The sequence below is a fragment of the Podarcis filfolensis genome (assembly GCF_964270895.1).
Source record: "Podarcis filfolensis genome assembly, chromosome: 2".
Taxonomy (NCBI): Eukaryota; Metazoa; Chordata; class Lepidosauria; order Squamata; family Lacertidae; genus Podarcis; species Podarcis filfolensis.
Window position 1 is genome coordinate 72,114,435 of NC_139605.1, and position 25,177 is coordinate 72,139,611.

Here is a 25,177-nt window from a genome sequence, read left to right on the forward strand (position 1 = left end):
TTTTACTAAGGCACCTGTTTTGCTCAGAGCGTGGGAAAAAATGGGACTTTCCCTTCTTCCCCATCTCTTTGCTAATTAAATTGCTTCATTTTCATGTTAATATCCCAATTTTTATTCCTCCTCCATATCTTCCAAGCATATTCAGTGCAAATTTGTTCATGTACGGAGAGCAATTTGCTAATTGTGCTGGTAAAAGTTACATTGTCAGGCTGCTTTCATAAATCACATTGCCTTGTAAAAAGTTCTTTGTGCATGATTTTTAATACAACCAGAACAGAGAACATCACCATGACATCCATGAAGAGGTTCTAATGCATAAGCTTCAGTAGCTGGCTACATAAACTAGGTTTCACAGTGCAAGAAAGTGATTGATTTTTTTAAAATGAACAATTATTTTTCCTTGTTAGATTGATATATCCATCATACTTTATTCCAAACATTGTTCCACTATGCATCTTCTTATTTTTATTTATTATCTCCCTTACATTTTCACCCTTACCATTTCTCCATGAAGTTTGCCATTTGTCACACTCAAATTTCAATCTCCTGCTGCTTTCCCTGTCTGCTGTAGAACCAGATGCTGCTACACTATCTCCAAAATGAATAACTGGGTGGGGAAAACCCTTCCCTGTGTTGGTGACATTGGTGTCTACCTAAAAGAGGTAAAGCCGCAGTCATAGAAATAGCTGTGTACCATGTTTCAAAGGCCTGGAAACAATGCCTTATGAGGAACGGCTAAGGGAGCTGGGCATGTTTAGCCTGGAGAAGAGGAGGTTAAGGGGTGATATGATAGTCATGTTCAAATATATAAAAGGATGTCACATAGAGGAGGGAGAAAGGTTGTTTTCTGCTGCTCCAGAGAAGCGGACACGGAGCAATGGTTCCAAACTACAAGAAAGAAGATTCCACCTAAACATTAGGAAGAACTTCCTGACAGTAAGAGCTGTTCGACAGTGGAATTTGCTGCCAAGGAGTGTGGTGGAGTCTCCTTCTTTGGAGGTCTTTAAGCAGAGGCTTGACAACCATATGTCAGGAGTGCTCTGATGGTGTTTCCTGTTTGGCAGGGGGTTGGACTCGATGGCCCTTGTGGTCTCTTCCAACTCTATGATTCTATGATTCTATGATTAGCAGACAAGTTGACTCATCACACCTACCAACAAAATGTCCATCTCTGCTGCGTGCGTATCAGCTGAGGAGTCTCCTGATGCTGCTGGTCATTATGATAGAGGGGTGTTCATGAACTACTGAAGTGTCTTATGAGACAGATCCAGGTTCCCACTGTAAAGAGCTTTGAGGGCTCAGGACAAAGTTAGACATGGCAATTATTACCACTACTTTGGCCTTATGTTGCTGATTTTCATTTAACTAAAAGTGGAGGGGGAGCAAAGGTAGCCAGATCAGTGTCATGGCTGGGCCCGCATTAGAGTCCCTATCTGTGCCCCTACCACACCATCTATTTGCATTGGGAGGAAAGCTTCTGCTGTCATTGGCTCGGGGTTCCCAATCTGAACTGAAACCATGGGGAGAACAAAGACTTAAAGCCCCACCTGCCACTCCACAAGCGACAGGGAGCCCCAGTTGACAGAGCATCTTAGCTCCAGCTGATGAAGTGTCAGTGTAAATTAAGCAGTCTGCATGGAGAGGGTAACATTTAATAATTTAATTAAAGCAGTTTGAGCTAATAAGGATGCAGTAAGGAGTGCTTGGCGTGCTCTGGTCCATGGGGTCACGAAGAGTCGGACATGACTAAACGACTAAACAACAACAACAAGGTTCCTGTGTGCTAGGAGCTGAATTCTGTACGTACTTACAGCTCAGGAGCTAAATTCTAAGGCAGGGTTTCTCAAACTAAGAAACATGGTTTCTCAGGGCCTGTTTTTGCACTACATCTCCCATCATCCCTAGCTAACAAGACCTGTGGTCAGGGATGATGGGAATTGTAATCCAAAAACAGCTGGAGACCAAAGTTTGGGAAACCCTGTTCTACGGAAGGAAGTCTGCAGAAACCTCACATTTACTAGCATCATATCAGTGAAACTTGAGGAGTTACGGTAAACTAGACTAAACTCCATCTTTGGAGAAGGGGTGAAAAAGAAAACCCGATATATATACAGTTCCATTCAGTTCAATTCCCTTGAATTTTCATAGGGAATTGAGAACAAAATTTCATCTGCAGTCTAGTTCAAATGGTGCTGCCTTCTATAGCGCTAAAACAAACATTCTATGTATTAAAAAAGAATTTGGGGTATCAAAGTTTTTAAAAGTTAATTAGGAGTTAAGGTACATAAATGAATCTTTAAAAACATTTCTTGTTTTGCTCCTAGTTTTGTGATGACAGGAACATACCAGTCTATATATAGCAGATTAGGAATTTTAATTGTCCCAATACCAACTCTTTAAAATCACAGGCTTTGAGCTAAAACCTCATTTATTTTGTAGAATATCGCAATTTTGCAACTTTAAGGCCCTCTAGTGGCCATTTTTTAAAATTTTGCTCTCAAAACCATGTAGGGCTCCTCCTCTCCTGTTGGAATACTTTTGTTTCCCACTGTAATGAAGTACTAGCTTTGTTTAGCTTTATGTTCCTTTCTGCTAAATTGGCAGGAAGAGACAGGAGACATACATATGGTTCAATTAAAAAAAAAACTTTTTGGTTTAGCATGTGGTGTTAAGGGATTTCCATGTTTACTCCAGCTCCAAAATGCCAGGAAACTGCATCTGTTAAGGACCACGCCTTTCACAGAGATGCATTATTTCAGCAAGGGTTGAGGAAACTTTTCCAGTTTGCAGACTGCATTCCCTTCTGAGTCATATTCTGGGAGCTACATACCAGTGATAGCCAGGGCCAGCGACAAAAGGTGGGCAGAGCAATAAAGGTAAATGTTACCTTTGTGGGCTAATTTCTGCAGACTCATCCCCTGCCCCCCCCCCGGCCGTCCGCCATCTTGGCAAGCCAGAAGAAACACCAGAGTTTCAAGGCCACATTCAAGTCAGGTATGGAAAGCAAGGAAGGGGTTCGGCCTGGGGAGATGAGGTGTGGCTGGGGAGGTAGTCTGGCCTGGGGAGAGTCCCTGCCAGATGTAGAGGTCTGGAAGTCTGCATTTGGCCCTCAGGCCTGAGGTTTGCCATCTTGATTCAGATTATGTGGTTAGCATGCCCTCCAACATTTTTACAATGAAAACAGGGATATCCTAAAGAAAGTGGGACATTCCAGGATCAAATCAGAAACAACTTCTCTAAATCAGAGACATCCCTGGAAAATAGGGTCTTGGTTAGTTCAAGCTACACCATTACTTTTGGAGTTAGATAGTGGCAGTGTGTTAGACCCAGATTTGTCTGTTCACTGGTACAGAGGGCTTTTAAATGTATTGTTTTTGATTGGGGGTTTATAAAAGTGGACTGGCATTATAAAATAGTCAGCACAGATACTGTCTTCCTAAGCAAAGGAAACAATATTGATCACTGCAGTTTTCGATCTTTTTAACAGGGTTTAACGAATACAATTGGAAGTTCTAAAAATGTGGAAAGTTTACTGCAGTTATAAAGGGTTCTGTATATCTGCACGCCAAGCTGGAATTACAGGTTCTGCTTCATTAATAAATTGAATCCACTGACACCAAGTCAAATAAAACTTCTTTTGTTGTTGTTTATTTCATCTCATTTCAATATGACTTTATATTTTTAAGAAAGAAATCTCAGAAGTTTACAACCTACATTAAAACATCAAAACAATCCAGAATAAAACATTACAGAAGAAAGTCAAATATAAAGTATACATTCAAAGCAGCATAATAAGCAACAAACTAAAATATTAAGGATTTCAAAATAAAACATTACAAAGGTAAACCACAGAATGTACATTTAAAGCAGGAAAGTTAACAAAAACAAATTATTTTAAACATTTCAAAACCAAACATTACTAAAGCAAGTCAAATATAAAATGCACATTTAAAACATCACAATTAGCAAGAGAATAAAATATTACCATAAGCACAGAACATACCTGCTGCTGTTGCTACCAGTCGTGGCAGTGGTGGTTCATGGCAGGCAGAGGCTGTGGAAGCTCAGGCTCAATGACCTAGATCTGCACTAAGAGGCAGCCAGGAGGGTCTCTGGCCTCTTCAGCAGCCTCAACTTTTCTAGCTGGAGTCAGTCAGGGCCTCACCCTCTCAGGCCAGGTGATAAAATGCCTCCAGGGCTCACAGCCAAAACGAATACCTGTATATGCCTTCTTGGTTAGCTTTGCAGATAGAGCTGAAAACCAGATCCTATTATACAAATATGCTAAAGTGGCATTTTCATAATATTCCCATAATCTTGTAATGGTAAATCTAAGCACTAATAAGAGAACAACTGATTAGGTCTTTATTCTAGCAATCAAGATTTTGCCTGTGTTAGTCTGCCAAGGCTGATTTTTATTTTCCAGGCTTTACCTATTAACATCTCAGAAAGGGTTTTGCAATGTTGGCAGACCAAATTGGAAGCTTCTATATTTGATGGCGAAAGGTCCAGAATCGGGGGGGGGGGGGGTACATGTATAGGACAGCGGCATCTGCCAGATGGGGAATTCCAAATTTTAAACTTTGCTTTGAAGCAAACCAATCAAGAAAAAAAATATTTTTAAATGTTGTATCAAAATTGTGGCTTCAGTTAAAGGATACTTTATCCCATCATGTCCCACTGAATATCTCACCATTTCTGGACAAATGCCTTAAAGCCTTGGATTGGGCTAGCAGTACGTATCTTAAAAACAACATTCACAATTCACAACATTCTCAAAAGAAAGCTTTGGCTACTGTACAGTCTCTCCCCCCACCCCCAACTCCTATCCACTTTCATCGTCAGTTTTATAACTGAAACAGATTAAATATTTCAAGGACTGGGAAAAGAGGGCATTGTATGGGCTTTGGGATTTTCATGCAAATAGAGAGGCAAAGGGAGAAAGGTCACTTCAGAACTCATTGGGTCCTGTAGAACACAACTAGATTTCCTGAAAGCAAATCACTTCATTTCGTAGCAGGCAAAACTGGAAGCCACCAGAAGCTTGATTGCATTTGAAAATATGGCACTATTTGAAGAAATGATACCAGTGATTTGCCATCAACTGGTTGTAGTTAATATGGGTTTCTTTCAGAGGGTAAAAGAATACTGAGAAGAGGATTGTTAGTTATTGAGGAAGATACTTTGCAAAATAATAATCTGGAATATTAAATATATTAGTTCAATGTTGGCATTAGCTATGGAAACAAGTCTTAAAATTATTTTTAGATAGTACCTAACACCTACTATATTGCCTTATGTCGCACACACAGGGAGACATCTTCTCCAAGCTGTTGGAGATGTGGGACCTCAAAAGCTAGTTATTTCCATGTGTGGGGAACTTGACCCACTGTAGAAAGATGTGGGTGGATAAGGATCCACACTGAGGAAAATCTGGGCAAAGACATGTACTTATGAGAGCTCTGAAGCAACTGGTGCTTGCTGCTTTAATTATGGCCAAGGGAAGGACATTGCACAGTACAGAGGCAATGAAAATACCTGTTTTGGGCTCACCACTTTATGATGGTGCAGTACCAGATAGAGGAGGCTTCCTCCAACCTGGTGCCCTTTATGTAGATATTTTAGACTACAGCTCCATTATCCTTGACCATTGCCATGGGGCTGGTGGCAGTTTTAGTCACAAGCATCTGATGGGCACCAGGTTGGGGAATGCTAGTATCTAGGCTGAAGGTACCCAGTGGTCTGAGGAAAGAGAAAATCTGTTGATAATATCCCAGATAATAGCAAGCCACTCCTGTTTAAAACAAACATGCAAAAAAACAAAACAAAAACCCCACGCTTGGAAACGGGGAATTAGAAAATGGCAAATGCTTTGAAGCCTTCAAACTGCTCCAAAATGAGTGCCATTTCACCAAGCTACAGTATTTTATTTGACAGAAATGACCGTGAAATGCATGCTAATTGCTCCAAAGCTTTAAGACGGAGAAAGCAGCCCTTGCTGAATTGAGGTTCACCTCCAGACTTTCTTTTATGCTCACAACAGCAGAGCCAAGAGGATAACAATGTGTAATGTGTCCGGCCCTCTTTTGCACCAAATTACTAGGATCATTTTCCCCCCAGTGAAAAAAAGGAAAATATGAAAGGGTAATTATGACATATTTTTCATTGTTTTCATGGAACCTAAGCCCCTAATTACTCAAACTATTTATAGGGTAGTTTAAGGAGCTAACAGATGTAATGTTTGGCTCTTTATTTCCCAGAGGCTCCATAGTTATGAGGTTCATTTCAGTAATCCCAGATTATTCTCTCATTTTACCTGACGAGTCCTTCCATTAACCTGCTTGCATTCAAAGCCCTTTTGAAAGGAAGCCACAGCATTTATGTCGGCACAATGCTGCTCAAGCAAAGAACATGCTAAGTGAGGCTGCTTCCAGACAGGCGGCTATTTTGTAGGGAAAATGAGCATTATCCGTCATATTGAAAGGTATTTCTTGCAGACCCAAAGAATCTATTGCTCTCAAAGCAACTTTTACATCTTCTTGCTAGGTACGTTCAGCTGATTTAGTAGTAGTAGTAGTAGTGCTTTTTTTTCAAGAAAAAAAGGTGTCAGTACTCACCATGAAGTTGTTGCAGTAAGTGCCATACTTTTAACTTTTGAAAGAAAAAAAGGCAAACCCTGGGGGGGGGGATGACTGATTGATTATGATGATTACGATTATTACATACAAACGCACACACAAACCCTGGAGAAGGCTCTTATTGATAATCTTTGTAGGTTCCTTTCATTTCAAAGTGTCTCATTTTCTAAAGTTTTCTAAAGTTAACAAGCTAAATTCCCCTGCAGTGGGGGGGGGGGGATAAAGTTTGTGGCAGCTTGAAAGCATAACCTACTCCCAGAAGAGGTTTTATATGCCCCCCCCTTCCTGTAATTCAACAGCACAGATTCAGGGGAAAGCTGAGTAGCATCTCTATAGCATCTTCCACGTAGGCCTACTCCTCTCCCATCCAATCAGCAATTGTCTTTGCAACATACTTCACTAAATTTTGGTCTCCCTCTTTCTCTGGGAGAAGGCTTATGCTTTTAAGCTGCTGCAAACTTCATTATCAATAGGAGCCTTCTTCAGGTGTTACAATTAGAAGTTAAATAAACATAGGCATTGGTGGCAAATCTCTTGCCCTCCAGATGTTGGTAGATGTTGCTCATCCCTGACTATGGGCCACGATGTATGTGGCTGATGGGGATTGAAGTGTTTAGAGGGTCAAAAAATTCCCCACCCCTGCATTAGTGGTACACAGTGATCATGAGTCACACTCCAGCTACAAACTTTATATAAACCTACCATTAATATTTCCCATTAAGCCCACTCCCACCCACTCCCAAAAAGGAAAATACTATAGTTGGCATTTGGTGGTTAGTGATGCACAGCAGAACATACAACTGACCTGACATTAATTTTCTTATCTTCAGGGAGAGAATATGGAGGGGAAAAGATGGGACTAAACAGGCAAACAGAATCGCCCATCACTGTATGATGAGTTGGTTTCCTCATCATGATCAAAATGAAAAGCAATGGAACAATTCCTGTTTATTAGATCTGCTGTAACAGTAGATCTGCAACTTTATGAAACCTGATTTCATTCTGCCAACAGATGGCAGAAGTGCACCAACACATTTTAGCCATTCTTTCTATCCCATCATTTTCACTTGGTGAAACATGGGTTCCTAAATTTTTGAAACCTCCCAATAAATTATTTGAAAGTAATGGCATCTGTGGAATTCTTTGAGGCTAAATGGCTTGAGAACTGAAGCCTTAGAGGGTGATGGACATTTACCCCTCTCCAATCCCTGTTTTACATTTCTTTGGGTACTACATGAATTAAACAATAGCCAACGTAATGCAACTTGATGGAAAGGGGATTTACAGTCTCTAAGGTCAAGTTTATTCACACAAGGGCAACATTTGATCCAGCCTTCCCCAACCTGGTGCCCTCCAGATGTTTTGGATTACAGTTCGCATCATCCCTGATCGTTAACCATGCTGGCTGGGGCTGGTGAGTGTTATAGCCCAAAATATCTAGAGGGCTAATTATTCCTCTAGAATAAGTGCCTCCTTGCAGGTGATGTATGTGAAGATAATGGAATTTCTTTGTGTCCATGGTACTTGATTTATAATAACAGTCATCACTTGATGATGCATCTACTTCAGTGAACAGACTCCAAGTAGACTATCTTGATACTACAGTGGTACCTCGGTTTTCGGAACGTAATCCATTCCGGAAGACCATTCGACTCCCAAGAGGTCCAAAAACCGAGGTGCAAAGGGCAGTTGGCAAAGCCAATGAGTAAAATTGGGGGGGGGGGACTCAGCAGAAGCCGTTCAACTTCTGAAAACAAGAAGAGCCACTTCACAGAAGGCATTTCCAGTCACCATTCCAATTTTGAGTCCTGTATTTCATATATGACTTTGTAACTGCAAAAGTAGATTATTGCAATGTAGTCAACGTGGAGTGGCTTTCAATCTGCAAAGGAGCCACAACCAGTGCATGAAGCCCTGCCACCTTACAATGAATTTTCAGGAGCATGCTGCAATGAGCAGTGATCTCAGCTGAGACAGTGAGAACTTGTAGTCCTTTCGGGTGGCTGCTCCTCTGCTAAGTTGCATTCGTTTTGATGCCACAAAACCTTTGCATTTATAACTGGTTTTCTTTCCTTTCTTTCAATAATTCCTCATCAGAAGGCCCCAGACCACCTTCTGTTTACTTTTGTTTTTGGAGATGTCTGCTATTCTGAATTTTATCTCAATACTCCAGATTTTCTTTATTTTAATATCATGACATTGACCCTCCCCAAGTTTTAAAAAAGGCTGCTGTTAACTTCGTAAGTCTTCTGTTGCGATCAATCCTATATGTTTGGCTTTTATGAATATATTCTTTTCCAAGTGTGTCATGAGGACATATTGTTCACTTACGAATTTTCCTTCTTGTTGTGATTTTTGGAATGTTTGGATTGATTTCATGTTAAATAAATAGATAGATAAATGTCCCTTTCCATTTACTTTTACCTGTTTTCCATATGCTCGTTAAACTTTGAATCTGAGTTATCGTGGGTGCACTAAATGGCTAAGCCTGCTTTCCCAAGCGTCCAGTAGACTCGAGGGATAATAATAAGCAGGAAAAGGGCTGGGCACTGCACTCAGCAAGTAGAGCAGCTCCATGTTCCTCCAACTTGAAAAGAACTCAGTAATTAGAAAGCTTCAGCTCTACCACATCCACATCGCTCCCTGTGAGTAACCTAGCCATCCCCCTACTGCATGATGTAGACACACTTGATCACATTTTCTCTCTCATTTGCAGCGGGATTGCTTTAGTCAGTGTGCTCTGTGCCAGGTTATTACACCACAAGCTCAGCACCCAATATGCTGAGCTATTTTGAGCAGCTGGTTGTTGACTATAAAACTAAGTGGAAGCAGAAATCTCTTACAAATCTGGTCTTAAGCATTCAGAATGATCTGCTTGCGGAAGAGCCACTGTTGGCCGCATATTTAATTGAGAATTTATGTGTATTTAATCACCCATGATGATACACTTAACTCTGGGTATGTTCAAGATGCAAGATGAGCATGCTATCCATATGCAGAAAACAAATTCAGATTAACCTCAAAAGGGTGTGTGTTGACATGTGCATGCACACACGCACACAAACATCTTGCCCAGAATTTTATTGGTTCAGATTCTGGGGGTTGCCAAGGTACTAACATGGAAGACATATGTTTTTCAAGTTATAAATTATAATGAGTTCCACCATGTTTCTGTCTCCCAGGCACAGTTATGGAGTACTAAACTGTACTAGAAATTTCTTTCTTGGTTGAATAGAGCAAACCTGGATCATCATCACCATCAATGAAATTTGAGAGCCAGCATGGTTTCATGGTTAGAGTGATTGACTACAAGTGGAATAAAATATTTCTTTTAAAAAACAAAAACAAAACCATAGTTCTTAATATTGTTCCAGACTCAATATGCTAGGAAAGTCATATAAATAGCTTAGTCAGCCTTCCACAGCCCAGTATCCCCCTCTTTATGGTTTGGACTACAACTCCCATCTTCCCTATGCATTGGTCATGCTGGTTGGGAATAATGGGAGCTGAAGTTCAAAACATCTGGATGGCACCAGCTTGGAAAAAGATTGGCTTCAATCATGTGTTAGAATTGTTGGAACCTAACATAATCACACATTTTCATTCTAAAAAATTCAACTCAGAAATTCAACTTACTAGCATTATTGTTATGACTATTATGACTATTTATTTCTATTCTGCTCTTCATCCAAGGATCACAAGACGGCTTACAATATAAAAACACAAAAATGCATACCATAGTAACAAACAATATCCCCGCAACACAGTTTAAAAGGCCACGAGGGTGCTGAATATGGGGCTAGCAACCACAATTTCCCCAGTATACAGCCTGGGCGAAGAATTGCCACCACCAGGGAAAATATAGTGGTCACATATTCAGCATCTGTGGCACGGGTTCTCGAATGCATACAACAAGGCATGACAATAACAGTGTCCCACATGCTCCCAAAGTAATCGCGAGGGCTCCTATGATGTGTAAACAGGGCCTAACATGTCTAAGTTAACAAGTGGCTCAGCTGGCAAATTTGATCAGCATCAAGATATCATTAGGCACACCTGTGTCCAGAATGGCATTCAGAATTGAGGTGGACTAGGTGCACTGTGGAGGATTCTAGCTACCCCAATCCATTTCCTTTCCCTCCTAGAGTTTTTTCTTGTCATCATCCCCCCCATAGCAGTCAGTTGGCATGCTATGACAATTGAGTACATTCCAGCCTTATTGCACTGTTTCAGGGTTTCCTGCTGTTAGGGTTGGTTTCTAGAGTGGTGGGGTTTTTTTTGTACTTGTGCACTCCTTGGGGTTCCCCTCAACCCACTGCTTCCTCCAGCTTGTGCTCACCCTTTTGGTCACATATGTAACTGTGCTCACAGCCTGAATGTCTGAAATTGATGGAATAATTCCAGAAAAGCATGCAGCATGTTCAGAATCACAAGTTCAGTGGATCAGGGAGATTCAGGAAAGCTCTACTGTACAGTGGTACCTCAGGTTAAGTACTTAATTCATTCCGGAGGTCCGTTCTTAACCTGAAACTGTTCTTAACCTGAGGTACCACTTTAGCTAATAGGGCCTCCAGCTGCCACCGCGCTGCTGGAGCACAATTTCTGTTCTCATCCTGAAGCAAAGTTCTTAACCCGAGGTACTATTTCTGGGTTAGCGGAGTCTGTAACCTGAAGCGTATGTAACCAGAGGTACCACTGCATTGCCAATTTCCATCTACTGACCTATCCAAGCCCTACATTGTGTGAACTCATGCAGTCTTATCCTTATTAAGAGCTACTTGAAATTCAGAGCATTCAAAGTGTCAGCAGAAGGGATTACAAGAGAGATTTACCAGGCTGTATTACTATCATGGCCAATCATAACAAAAAACACTCTCTGCAGTTGACGCCAGTGTTTGGAATGGCCTTTGAAGTTAGAAGTAATTTGCATAGCTGTTTAAATTATTTAAAAAAATAAATGTAGGACCCGCCTTTTAAAATTGAAACTTTGCCACAAGGGCAGACACAAAATGCATATGTTAGACAATTATATAACAATAACATGAAAATGCATAAAAACAGTAAATAACATGAATATCACAAATACATACCCATTATTGTAACTAGCACAGATAATGCTAATCAGTGGGTGAGATGGCATTTAGTAATACACACCACTTTTATTGATGGATTAGTTGTCAGGCTGACTTGCAGGATCAAGCTGCAGCTTTTGACCAGGATTGTTACACACTGCTCAGGATAAAGCCAAACACAGTTTATTGACAAATTGAAAAAATCCCATTGACGTTCTGCACATTTTTCTGCATGATAGCAAATAACTACTTCTACTGCTACTACTTCTACTACTACTACTACTACTACTACTACTACTACTTTATTATTTATACCCCGCCCATCTGGCTGGGTTTCCCCAGCCACTCTTGGCGGCTTCCAGCAAAATATTAAAATACAGTAATTCATCAAATATTAAAAGCTTCCCTAAACAGGGCTGCCTTCAGATGTCTTCTAAAAGTCAGAGAGTTGTTTATTTCTTTGACATCTGTTGGGAGGGCATTCCACAAGGCGGGTGCCACTACCGAGAAGGCCCTCTGCCTGGTTCCCTGTAACTTCGCTTCTCACAGTGAGGGAACCACCAGAAGGCCCTCGGCGCTGGACCTCAGTGTCTGGGCAGAACGATGCTCTGTTAACACAGAGGAAGCAGGTTAAGTCTTCCCACAAGCTGGATTTCACATTCATTCTCATAACCCATCTCGTGGTAATTGGAGATTCTTGCTGGATGAGCATAAACCATTGCGTGCATCAAAGCTGTTTTAGCATTTTTTCAGTAGAATGGAGGGAAGACTACTGAGTTTGTCAGAAGGAGCACCACTCTTACAAGGTCTTCACTGGCTTTGGGAGAATGGAAAAGTGATTAATGACTATCATCAATGACTATCATCACAGAAACTCAGCTCAGCTGAGATTCAGTGTTTGGTCACAAATTCACTACTTGTTTTTCTGTGGAATCTTAGAAGCACAGAAGCATCTACAGTGGTACCTCAGGTTACGGATGCTTCAGGTTGCAGATTCTTCAGGTTACAGACTCCGCTAACCCAGAAATAGTACCTCGGGTTAAGAACTTTACTTCAGAATGAGAACAGAAATCGTGCTCCGGTGGCCTGGCAGCAGCGGGAGGCCCCATTAGCTAAAGTGGTACCTCAGGTTAAGGACAGTTTCAGGTTAAGAACGGACCTCCAGAATGAATTAAGTTCTTAACCCGAGGTACCACTGTATAATAAGTGATTTATAGTGTTTTGATCAAGACATTTACATCTTGCTCAAAGCACTATAAAACATTCAATAAATGTGAAGCCTTTAAAGTGGTTCTGAATGTGGGTTAAAACAACAAACAGTACTTTGTTGTACTGTTGCTAAGGTATGAGCTAAAAAACACTATCATTCCATCTCTTCTAAATGCTCTGAATTGTTTTGTTCCTTGTTTTTGTTCCATCATTAATTTTATATATATATATATAATCTTTATTTGTTTCAGTTAAAAAAAGAGAAGTCTATATATACAACAATATTCAATACCAAAGCTGGAACGAAGAAGAAAAAAGAATTGCACTGACAATATTAATGAAATAAATGAAATAGACTGAATCATAAGTAAACTGGAGAAAATGAATTATTTACACTGTGACTATAAGTCAGTGATCCAATATTATTTACTTCCAACATTTTAGTCTCATCTTTCTATTAAGAAACAGAGATGATTCCAAAATGGTAAGCAAAGACATAGAAACATTACCCAAGAATGATAATTAAGTGAGAAACTTGATGAACAGTCTCCCCAGACTTGGTTTCAATTAGCTTTAAATTAAAACTATTTATTTGCCATTATGAAAAACACTGTTTGATGCTTATGACCTTTCTTTCTCCCTTCAAAATTCATGAAACAGCATTCTGTTTCGATGAGGGCAGTGGTGGAGCCAGAATTCTGTACAGGAGGAGAAGAGCCTGAAAGCATGGCATAGTTCCATTTAAGTAGGAAAAGAAAGCTGTGAACATTGTCATTGTGACATATTGTGAGTATGTAGTACACATCCAGGTGTGGTGGTAGTTTCATGTTAATAACAGCTTCCTCAAAGAAATTAAAGAATGAGAATGCACTGACGTCAGGCAATTTTTAAAAAATACATAGAGTAGCATGTACAAGGCTGACTGTAGATTCCACTGTGATTATTTCTGTCACAAAGAGGCAAAACATTCATGATTGACAAAGGAAAGATTCAGATTCAGGACAGATAATAATAATAATAATAATAATAATAATAATAATTATTATTATTATTTATGTATTTATACCCCACCCTCCCTGGCCAGAGCCAGGCTCAGGGTGGCTAACACCAGTAAAATTACAATAAAAACATAATAGGGGAGGGAGGGAAAACAATTTAAAATACAGGTTAAAAATACAATTTAAAATGCAGCCTCATTTTAATAATAGCCCATAGATCAAAACCATAAGGGGAGGGAAACATAAGGGTCAGACTGAGTCCAAACCAAAGGCCAGGTGGAACAGCTCTCTCTTGCAGGCCCTGTGGAAAGATATCAAGTCCCGCAGGGCCCTAGTCTCTTGTGACAGAGCATTCCACCAAGTTGGGGCCAGTACTGAAAAAGGAAGTAATTCCTCACATAGCATATAGTTAAACTGTGGGTTTTGCTCCCAACTTGGATGGTTTTAAAAGAAGATTTGACAAATTCATGGAGGAGAAAGCCATCAGTGGCTACTAGTCACAATGACTATATTCTACCTCCACTGTTGGACACAGTACACCTTTGAATGACATTTGCTAGTAATTGCAAGTAGAGAGAGAGGTTCTGATTGTGATTCAGGTTCTGATTGTGTGCTTCAATGGAATTTGGTTAGTCACTGTGACCAGATGGTCAATTTGCTGGACTAGATGGGTCTTTGGCCTATCCATCAGGACTTCTCTTGTGTTCTTAAAACACCCAATCATTTTCTTTTGCTTTATTGTGTCCCTTGCCAATATGAATGATGTTAACATAAAGTTGCCATTAACTTTGAATTTTATCTCCCAGCCTAAGAAATATTCAGCTGCAGTTCAAATAAACTAGAGTAGCTGTTGCTTACATATCAGCCAAATATTATTCAGCATTAACTTATATGTGAACACAGTGTTTAAAACATCCAAAACATAGCTCTGCTCCAGGGGGATAGAGAGACAACCGGAATTTATTGCCACATCATTTGTAATAGTCTAAAAAAAAAACTTGCAGAAGACAAAAACATTCAGAAATATTACCAACTACGGCTTCAACTTGGGTGACATTATAAAATGGCATCTTTAATTTTCAGGTCTTATTAAATTAATAACTCACTGCTTATGAAAATTGCATTTGCCATTTAATAATTCCATCTAATATGAACCAAGATGTAATTACTGTATGGCAATAAGCATACAGACCTACCGGTAAAAGCCAAACCATTGTGTATGTATATGTGTGTGTGTGTGTGTATATATATATATATATATATAGACACACACACACTTTTTTGGACCTTCAAGTAGATAAGTCCTTCAAATAGATGAGTGTCCTCTGTAAAGTAGGACACCTTAGCCGCCTTAGCCAGCCAACCATTACCTGACATCTTAGGGCAACTGGCAAGGAGCTACCAGTTCCTCTTCCTCTGCAGCCACCCACCACTTTAAATTTTCTACAGTGTTATTCTGTGGTATTATGGGAAGTTTTAAATGGTAGGATTACAGTGCCACTACCGTTGGTACATCTGCTGAGGAGTGCCATCAGATGGCAAACCTGGAGTCAGCCATGACAAAACAGATGTACATTTGTAGTGCAGATACGCCGTGTGGTGTAGATACAGCTTTTACAAGTAAAGTGGGGAGAAGCATACAACATAATTTACCTGGGTTCCCGCCCCAAGCAGTGATTTAGTGACTGTAACAACAATAAGCCGAGTCTCCTTTTCTTTGGTCTGCTTCTTTATATATTTGTGTCTTTTCATTTTCTGAATAGGATCACATTAATGATAACCTACTAGGCTGGGGTGAGAAAGTGCAAATTGTGGGGACTTTTTATTTGGGTCAAATACGTGTTTTTTTTATCTGTGGTGATGAATGTATTTGAACATTTTCACAAAGAATGGGTATTAAAGTGCATGCAGTGGTACTAGCTTTGCACGCTAGAATAAGTTGAGTGGTTCCTTCTTAATCCACTCAAAAGCTGCCCTCAGAAGAAAACCACTGCAGCTGCCCTTCTAAAATCTCGCAAGGTCCATGCTCCCCAGAAGTGACAACTTTATCTGTATATATCAGTGAATTCTGCTGCTAAATAAAAAAGCTATAGGTATTTTCTTTTTTTTTAAATCAAATTTCAAAAGCACTCCACAGCCTTTGGATCTATTTATTTGTAATTTGACAGGCTTTATCCAAGGGGCGGGGGGAGTATGTATGTCTACAGATTTCATCCACTTCTGCCAAACAGAAAAAAATAAAATAATTTAAATTCCCCAGTAGTGAGCTGGGTGAGGGAGAAAGAAAGAAATGAAGTAGACTTGGATAGACACCAAAACAAACTGGGCAGCTTATGAGGCACCTCAGACCTAGATAGACTGTTTCATGAAGCATCAAATCAGAGTCAAAACTGAATATGGCAGTTAGTGCACACCCATAGTTAAAAAATAAGACTATGGCAAAAGTGACCCAAGTTCAAATCTCCTGCAGTGAGGATCCTAGTTTAGCTGGCAATATTTGACATAAAAAGTCACCTAGCTATATATGCATCTGCACCAGATTTCAAAAACACAGAGAAAGCAGGAACTCTCTTAACTGAGCATCTTGTTTCTAAGTGTCACCTCTCCAATATTTTCCCTGACAGCTCAGAAACACTTTTTCTCAAATATTAACAGCACAGTCTTGTTGTCTACTCAGAAGTAGACTCAGAAGTAAGTTCCACATTGTACAAGTGTAAGTGTCATAGGACTGCAGCCTGTGATATAATGTACATCAAATACACTTAAGTGGAATATGTGCAACAGTTACCGGTAGTAATAAAAGCCTGAACTTTCAGAACATTTACATTGTCCCTTTTTTTAATAGACATGGATAAATTTGCAGTCTCTGCTGAGAAAGAAAGGAAGAGCTCCCATTAATGCAAATCAGATATTTTTTGAAGGGTTTTGAATTTTTTAAAATGACTGTCCAGCATTCTGGGATATCCTGTTTGAGTGAAATTTGAGGCTTGGTGTATGAAGTAGCATTCTCTATATTTCTGTATTTTTTTTTACCTTTTTGAATTTAAAAATCTTTGGAGAATATATATTACATGAAGGAGTTTTCATCTCTGGAAAGAATGGTGCAATTCTGTATTGTGGCCACAAGAGGGAGCATGGATGTTGTTAGCATGGATTTTGTGAAAAGCCAGATTGAAACTGTTCTCTAGGAACCCAGGTGCTCTGATTTCTAAAAATAACAGGCAATGGATACTTTGAAGAATGTTCTTAATGCTTATGGAAGATGTGGCACAATCTTACGCATGTTCCATTGGAAGTCTGTGCAGCTGAATGTAAGAGGGCTTACTCCAAAGTAAGTGTGAGTAGGAATGCAGTCTTTCACTTAGAGTCAAACACTTTATATAGTCTAGCATAGTGAACAGAAGAACAGCCCTGCTGAATCACGCAAAAGGCCCATCTAGTCTGCCATCGTGTTGACACAGGGACTAGTTGGATGACTGTGGGATGCCCACAAACAGGACATGAGCATGACAGCACTTTCCCCAGTTGTGTTCCCCAACAATGACTATACATAGGCATCCCACTTCTGATACAGTACATAGCTATCATGGCTAGTAATCATTGATAGCCTTATCCTTATTCACCACCAGTGTGGTGTAGTGGTTAAGAGCGGTGAACTTGTAATCTGGTGAACCGGGTTCGCTTCCCTGCTCCTCCACATGCAGCTGCTGGGTGACCTTGGGCTAGTCACACTTCTCTGAAGTCTCTCAGCCCCACTCACCTCACAGAGTGCTTGTTGTGGGGGAGGAAGGGAAAAGGAGGTTGTTAGCCGCTTTGAGACTCCTTAGGGTAGTGATAAAGCAGGATATCAAATCCAAACTCCTCTTCTTCTTCGTCTTCTTCTTCTTCTTCTTGGATCGGTGTAATCCCCTTTTATAACCACCCAGTTTGGTGGCCATCACTAACATTGCTCTTGCGGGAGCAAATTCTGTAGTTTACAGCAAATTCTTCCATCAGTCCTGACTTGCCCACCATTCAGATTCATCGGATTATGCAGTGCATAAATGTACAGTACTGATATTTCTCTCCCCCCACCCCACCCCACTCATCTGCTTTGAATGAAGAAGTCCCTGGTTCAATCCCTGACATTTTACAGTGGGGCTGGGAATGTCTCCTATCTTAAACCCCGGTGAGCCACCGCCAGTTGGTGTAGACAAGAATGAGCTACACTGACCAATTGGGCTGACCTGGTGTAAGCAGGTTTTAGTGTTTCCAACTGAAATGCCCAGAACTTTGTAACCTTTCTTCGTAAGGGAGTTGCTCCAGAGCCATGATCATTTTAGTTGCCGCTTCCTGCACCTTTTCCAATTCTTGAGTTTCCTTTTAAATATGTGATTATCAGAGCTATGCACAGTACAGACAGGTTAGCAACTGGGAACCCCTGGCCTAAAGCTTCTTAAAGGATAGCATCTGACCCCATAGCTGCCAGGCCACAGGGGCCTGTGACCATAAAATTTACCGTCAACAACACATTTTGGCAGGACTGGGGGTGGGGTGGGGTGAAGGTGGCTTGGTCTTCTACCCTCCCATTATTATTAAAATTGACTTTGCAGTAAAACTGGTTGATGATCAGGCAGTTTGTATAATATAACAAAATGATGTGCACAAGTACAAGTTAAACCTTATGATAAAATACTCCATCATATCGTTTTATGAGGGGGAACTAAATATTCTTAATATATAAATCCAAGCCTTTGTTTATAATTGCTAGTATGTCCCAGATTTCTTCTAAAGCAGATAATATTTAAGAACGGCAGCTGAAATACTACACAAAGCACACAATCATGTGCATGCTTACTTAGACTGGATCATTATCCTCTGAGGGCTGCATTCACTATTGGCAAATCCGGTGATATTGGTGCCAACCTATTATGGTTATCCCATTATTTTGTTTTGAGCATTGAGTTTAAAAATGCAGTATGTCTTAAGAACCTGACAAAATGTCTTGGTTCAGCTGCCTACTAGTCTCAGGAACATGTTGTCTTCTGATCTCACACTCCACACAATGGCTGGGAGCACAATAGGGTTGCTACCCGAGACTCTCCTGCGCTATCATTTACCCAGGCAGCTTTCTTGGTAGCTAAACTATGTGCTGACCTTTAAGAAAATTCTATTTTAAGGTTAGTAAATTTGAAGGTAGCTACATTTGAAGGTAGCAAGGAAATAAATAACTAGATTGCTATCTGACACTACTTTTCCAGCAAATCAGTGGTTTTCCAGTTCTGTCCTCTGTGACAAGGCAATGCCTACATTTTGCTTCAAACCACCCAGCATCTCTTCTTTGTTCCTAATGCTATTTATACAACAAATGGTTTTATTTTTCACATTTGCTTTCTGAAGCAAGCACTGACACCTCAAAGGCTGTCACACAGAAGAAAGCAAAAACTGATTCTCCGTTGCCCCAGACGACTTAAATTACAGGAGAGGAAATTTTGGTTTGAGTGTTAGGAGAAACTTATTGTTGGTAGGATTCAACAATGGAGCCGATTATCTGCAGGGGATGTTTGGGTGTTCTTCTTTGTGGAGGTCTTCAAACACTGAATGTGACCAACTGTTGAAGATGCTCTAGCAGTTGATTTCCAGGGGGTCAACTAGGCAGTCCTTCAAGGCTACCTCCACCTCTATAATTTTATGATACCCAATGATAAAACACAGTTATGTTGTTTCTTTCTACATTTGAAAATGCATTCTTAAAAGTGATATTTATATTTTCAAGAAGCATTAATTTATTTTGATTAATAGCCGAAAAGGAAGGCTACTGACTTTAGGTGAGCCATATTCCCCCCCCCCCACCAGAGAAGCACCAAAATAATTGCCACGAGAAACACCAGATGTGGGTCACTAAGGTTGGGTGCTCTGGCAAATTTTGACATGGTGGCTCCTCCAGAGTAGTGGCTCCCCACATGAAACTGAGGTGGAATAGTCCCGTGAGAAAGCCATAGTACTTTATCCAGTGAATATTCAAATAGGCCCCCAGAGGCCTGTTTTCACTTATAACTCCCTGGAGCCCACAGGCAGAGGCAGAGGGGAAAGGTGCAGCTGTAATTTACACACCATAAACTTTTGTAGGTTTTATTCACCTCGTTGGCCTGATATTTAAACGACATCATATGGCGACAGTGTAATCTGGGAGCTAAAAGCACCGGCTGTTAGCCTATCCCTGGCCTATTCCTGGCACGCCACACCTCACCTCACCGAGGAAGTTAACCTGACTTTTGGGAGGGAACCAGGAAGGCTGCTGATGGAAGGGAAATGAGAACCGAGGGTGCACATAATATAAACGAGTGCATATTTATACTACAGTAAAACCCAACATGCGCAAGGTGTCATAGAGAGATGAATGGGAACCCTGCCAAAAAGAGCCGGCAGCGATAAATGACTTCAAGAAGATGAAAGAAAGTGTAGGCATCTCTTACATATACATCGCATATAAAAGGCTTTTACCTCATGGCTCCTTTCTGAGGGGGAAACAAGGACCTTTGGGAAATACACCACAACAGAACAGTACTGTGGAGTTCATATAGCATCTCAACATGCTTTACAAGGGACTGAGCAAGATCTAAGGTAGGGAATGTGCCCTTCCCCATTTTTTTACTCTTCAGTCATTTGTCAAAGCCAATATCAGTGATCATCTCCCCCCAAAAAAGGAGCTGGGGCAGCATTTATTATTTTTTCTGCTGAGGGCTACATTTCTCTAGGTTAATCTGTCAAACCCCATGAGCCAGCAAGGGGTGGGGTGGGGCCAGAACAAAATATGGCTGGGGCAACAACCTCTCTCTCTCTCTCTCTCTCTCTCTCTCTCTCTCTCTCTCTCTCTCTCTCTTCTCTCCCCATAGCCTCTTCTGAGCTGTTCAGCAGGCTGTTGGTCCTACTTGCCACAGGTCTGAACTGTTCACCTGCAGATGGCATTTGAAATTAGACAAAGAATGCTAGATATAGATATTCCAACTTTCTTTCACTCACACACACATATGTATGTATATGATTTTTTTATTACAAAGCAAATAAATAAGCAAGGAAAAATACCTATAGTGTCTCCACTTTCAATTCACTGTCTTTATCACAGTTTGTTTACTATTTTAAAATGCTTTAGGCTAGTGGTTCCCAAAAAGGGTTTCCTTACACCAACCACTTAAGGATTCTTTTGCCAGTTATAACAATTGTAATATACTGTGCAACCATATGCTTTGTTATGGGTCTTGCTGCTGCTGCTATTATTATTTATGTATTGCATTAAATTTTGAATTCCAAAGAATTTATATCACAATAAAGTAAAATGCAGTATAAGAAATAAAAGGAATAATAAAAATACAGTAAAAAAGGAACTCCAATGTGAATATTTAATATGATGGATTTGCCATCTCCCATCTTAAGCCACAATCCACAGACACACCATAGATTAGCTGGTTTGGGAACCTCTGCTCTAGGAAGCTTACAACAAATATGAAAATGATAAAATGTAAGAAAATAAACAATATGTATTAACAAAACAAAAAACAAAACAAGCAGGGGCACAGCAAATAAACATGTTAACTAGCCATTCTCTTAAACACTAGAAGGAACATTAGCTTGGCTGGCCAAATGGCTGCCAGGGGGAAAATAGCAAAGATAAAAATCATAGAACAGGCAAGGCAGACCTCCCTAGGTTGGGTATTCCAAAAACTAGACAAAACCAGAGAAGGGTCTCTCCTGCATGCTTCACCCCAGAACACCTCAAACATGAGTGGAACATGAAATATATTTTAATGAGCAGGCGGGTGTGGGTGGTCCTTTGTGTATTCTGGTCCTAAGCCATTTCAAGCTATAGAGGTAATAACTAGCATTTTGGATTTTAAACCTATACCACAGTGCTCTGAAGTAGCAGAAGCTTCTAGACACTTTTTCAAAGCCACCTCATGTGGCAGTCATCAAATATTGGATGTAACAGACAAAAGCACTCCTGACAATGATTGCGATCCAGGGTGGGTGTATGGGTGCATATCTAATTCTCTCTCTCTCTCTCTCTCTCTCTCTCTCTCTCTCTCTCTGTGTGTGTGTGTGTGTGTGTGTGTGTGTGTGTGTGTGTTTGTGGTGTTCTGGTTGCCCTCTTCCAAGAATGTCTAGAGGAGGAACCAAAAAGAAAAGACATCTAAAATGGTCAAGAGAAATAGACCATATTCTTTATGAATAATTTCTAAATGTTAAGGAACTTTTAGCTGAGGTAAAAATGGTTAAAAGAAAGCAGAGTTATAAAATGGTATGTTCAGAGAATGACAAAATAATATTTATACTTTCAAAATTGGGGTTCATCGACAAGGCATACAAAAAGAATGACTCCTGAATGGGGTTATAATTAATTATTGCTTATTAACTGCAATAAGCAGTGATGGTGGTGGTCACTTGACCACTAGCAGATTTAATAATAGTAAAAGACTAAATGATTTTATGAGTGTTTTCTAAATACACAAAGAAATCTTACTGGTTACTAAAATACATATAAAATGCTTATAGATATAATGGTCAAAACTGAAGCTGTCAGTGGCAGAGATGGTATCTCTCTCTAGTGAGACTGGGAACAAAGAAAGGGGAGAAGGAAATGGATACCATCATTTGACACTGTTATGAACTTTGCTGGATCATCTGATGAACCACCATTGGAGACAATATCCTGTCTTGCCTGACTCTTCATTTGATTTATCATGGAACTCAGATATTCTTACTGTACCGCAACAAAGCTTTATGTGGGTTTGATAGCATGCTCACAAAAATTTGACAGATTTTTTCTTCAACCCTGAAACTTTGCACATCAGTTAAAATGAAATGAAATGAATCTCATAGGCCAGAGTCACAGCCAGAATAATTTTCCTGCAGAATAATCTTCCACTGGTCATTTCGTTCCACATTAGTCCACTATTTTGAGTGTTGCCATTGTAATTTTAATCCATTCCTAGCAGTAGATTGATAATGCTATAGTTAACTCCTTCTCATTGTTCCCAGGATCAAAATATGGTTCTAAAGAGATCCTCAACCAGATATGTTCTTTTTCATCTCTTTATTAATTGGATTTCTTTCGTGCCATGGAACCTTCTAAAAATAAAAATAAACACACGCACATACACACATTTTTATGGTAACTTCAAATGACTTTAACTCTAATGTATGTTGGTTGGAATGGTATTGGTTTCAGTAGAATTACACCTAATATGAATTTGTCCTTATAGTCAAAAGTCTGGAGGGTATGTGAATGGGGGCAGAGGGGAATGACGTACATAGCGGTTGATCTGGAGAGCAGGGCTGCAAACTGTTGTAGCTACACTCCACTTTTATTAAAAATGCCATTCTAACGAGCCCTAGTGGCCTCGGTGCATGGAAAATGGCTTGCTGTGTTTTGAATGGCACTAAGTAACACCCCAGGGCCTTAAATCAGTTCAAGATGTGTTGATGGCGTCTGATCTTGGCCATAGAAGGGAAATTCAAAGCAATATAGATTTAACCTATAGACCTCCTTCTGACTGATGCTTATCAATAATGCAAGGAAAAGTGAATCCAGGAGATGTTTCATACTGTAGCTCATTGTTATAGCAATGTATTCTTATAAGTATTATTTTTGCTATTAAGTTCAGCGGCTGGCATAAGGAGCTTTCAGATGATAGATAGATTAGATAGATAGATAGATAGATAGATAGATGATAGATAGATAGATAGATAGATAGATAGATAGATAGATAGATATAGATAGATATAGATAGATAGATAGATAGATAGATAGATAGATAGATAGATGATAGATAGATAGATTGATTGATTGATTGCCTGGACTTTCTTTCTGCAGCAGGACAGTGGAAAATACAGCTACATGGCCAACAATAGAAACACATTTGTGCATTGGCTGGGAGTTGGAGACTGTGAGCCTCATCAGCTGCGATGTCACAACGTCCCTTTGTGTGAGGGAGGGAACTTCAGGCAAACACAATCTCACATATAAAGCTGCCTTAATGATGATGCTTATATAGTGCTCTCTGAGAAAGCAATCCTAACCCCCTGGTTAGGATATGGCAGAGGGGCCTGTCTGCCTATCTCTGTGAGCCTCTGCTGCTCCCATGACTAGGAGCCTTTTCTGCTCCACCAAAAAGCACCACTGATGATGTTCCTGGCTGGAGCAAGCAGACAGGGCATGGATGGGTTGGTAGGTCTATCATTCCATCCCCACCACCACCACTTAAGATTGCTCTGCCAACGCTCCAGTTATTTCACTTGCCCCCCAGTTTGTCAAATGGAATTATCCCGCATCACCCCATGCACTGTTCTGGGAGTTCTCCTGACTCCCACACAGCCCATTGGGGGTGGGCAGGGTCCATGGGGGGAGGAGAAGGGGGGATGCCCTGTTACGCAAGTGGGAGCCATTGCACAGCACTTCTGCTGATGGAGTCCCTAAGATGCATCCGGCCCAGAGTCTAAAATCACCTAAATGCATCACTGCTCCTTTCGTATTGAAATGACACCTTGAAAGTAGACTATATGTTATTAACGAACATTTGCTTCCTCCACCACCACCCTAACCTCTGTAATAGCAAAATGTCTTTTTTTAGAACATCTTCATATCATGATACAGTATGGAAGCCTTAGGCTAGAAAACGATGCTTTGAATTTCTCTCTACAAAGCCTTAGTGAAGCACAATTACAAGAAATCTATTAAAATACTTTTGAGATCCTGGCAGGGTTTTTTCCACACATTAACAAATCTTTTGCCCCTTTCTCTTCTGATGTCTAGCCAGGAGCACCACTGGCAGACAAGCCTTGCCTAGGTGGATTCTGATTGTTAACAAGAGTGGGAGCAACTACAGAGAGCTAGAGGGAGAGATGAAGTGGGTTGATGAAAGGCCGGTTTCCCAGCAGATACCACCCATGTATGAGACAATGGGGAAATAAATAATCACTGTGAACATTACCAGTTTCCTTCCCGCACTGACGTCTTTGGCTAGAGTGTGACTGTAGTGCTCAATTATAGGATAATTACTGTTATTGTGTTTGTGACAATGAGTTGGTGGGAGTTGGGACTCTGGTGGAGGTAGGAACGAAGACGGAGGGAAGGAAAGAGGGTCTGGGGTAATTGTTGGCTATCCATCAGACAAGGCTGCCATTTTCTATAAATGAATCACAGTTGTTCTTCCCTTAACAAAGCAACTTCATAAATGGCCTCTCAGGGCAATCCCATATATGATTATTTAGAAGTAAGTGATGT

General features: G+C 40.4%; 1 long non-coding RNA gene across 1 annotated transcript; it reads left to right on the forward strand.

Moving 5' to 3' along the window:
* Positions 1-23,969: 23,969 nt before the first annotated feature.
* Positions 23,970-24,883, forward strand: LOC310753590. The gene is made up of 2 exons (XR_014543370.1): positions 23,970-24,121; positions 24,707-24,883. It is a non-coding gene; the product is annotated as an uncharacterized lncRNA (long non-coding RNA).
* The last annotated feature ends 294 nt before the right edge of the window (positions 24,884-25,177 follow it).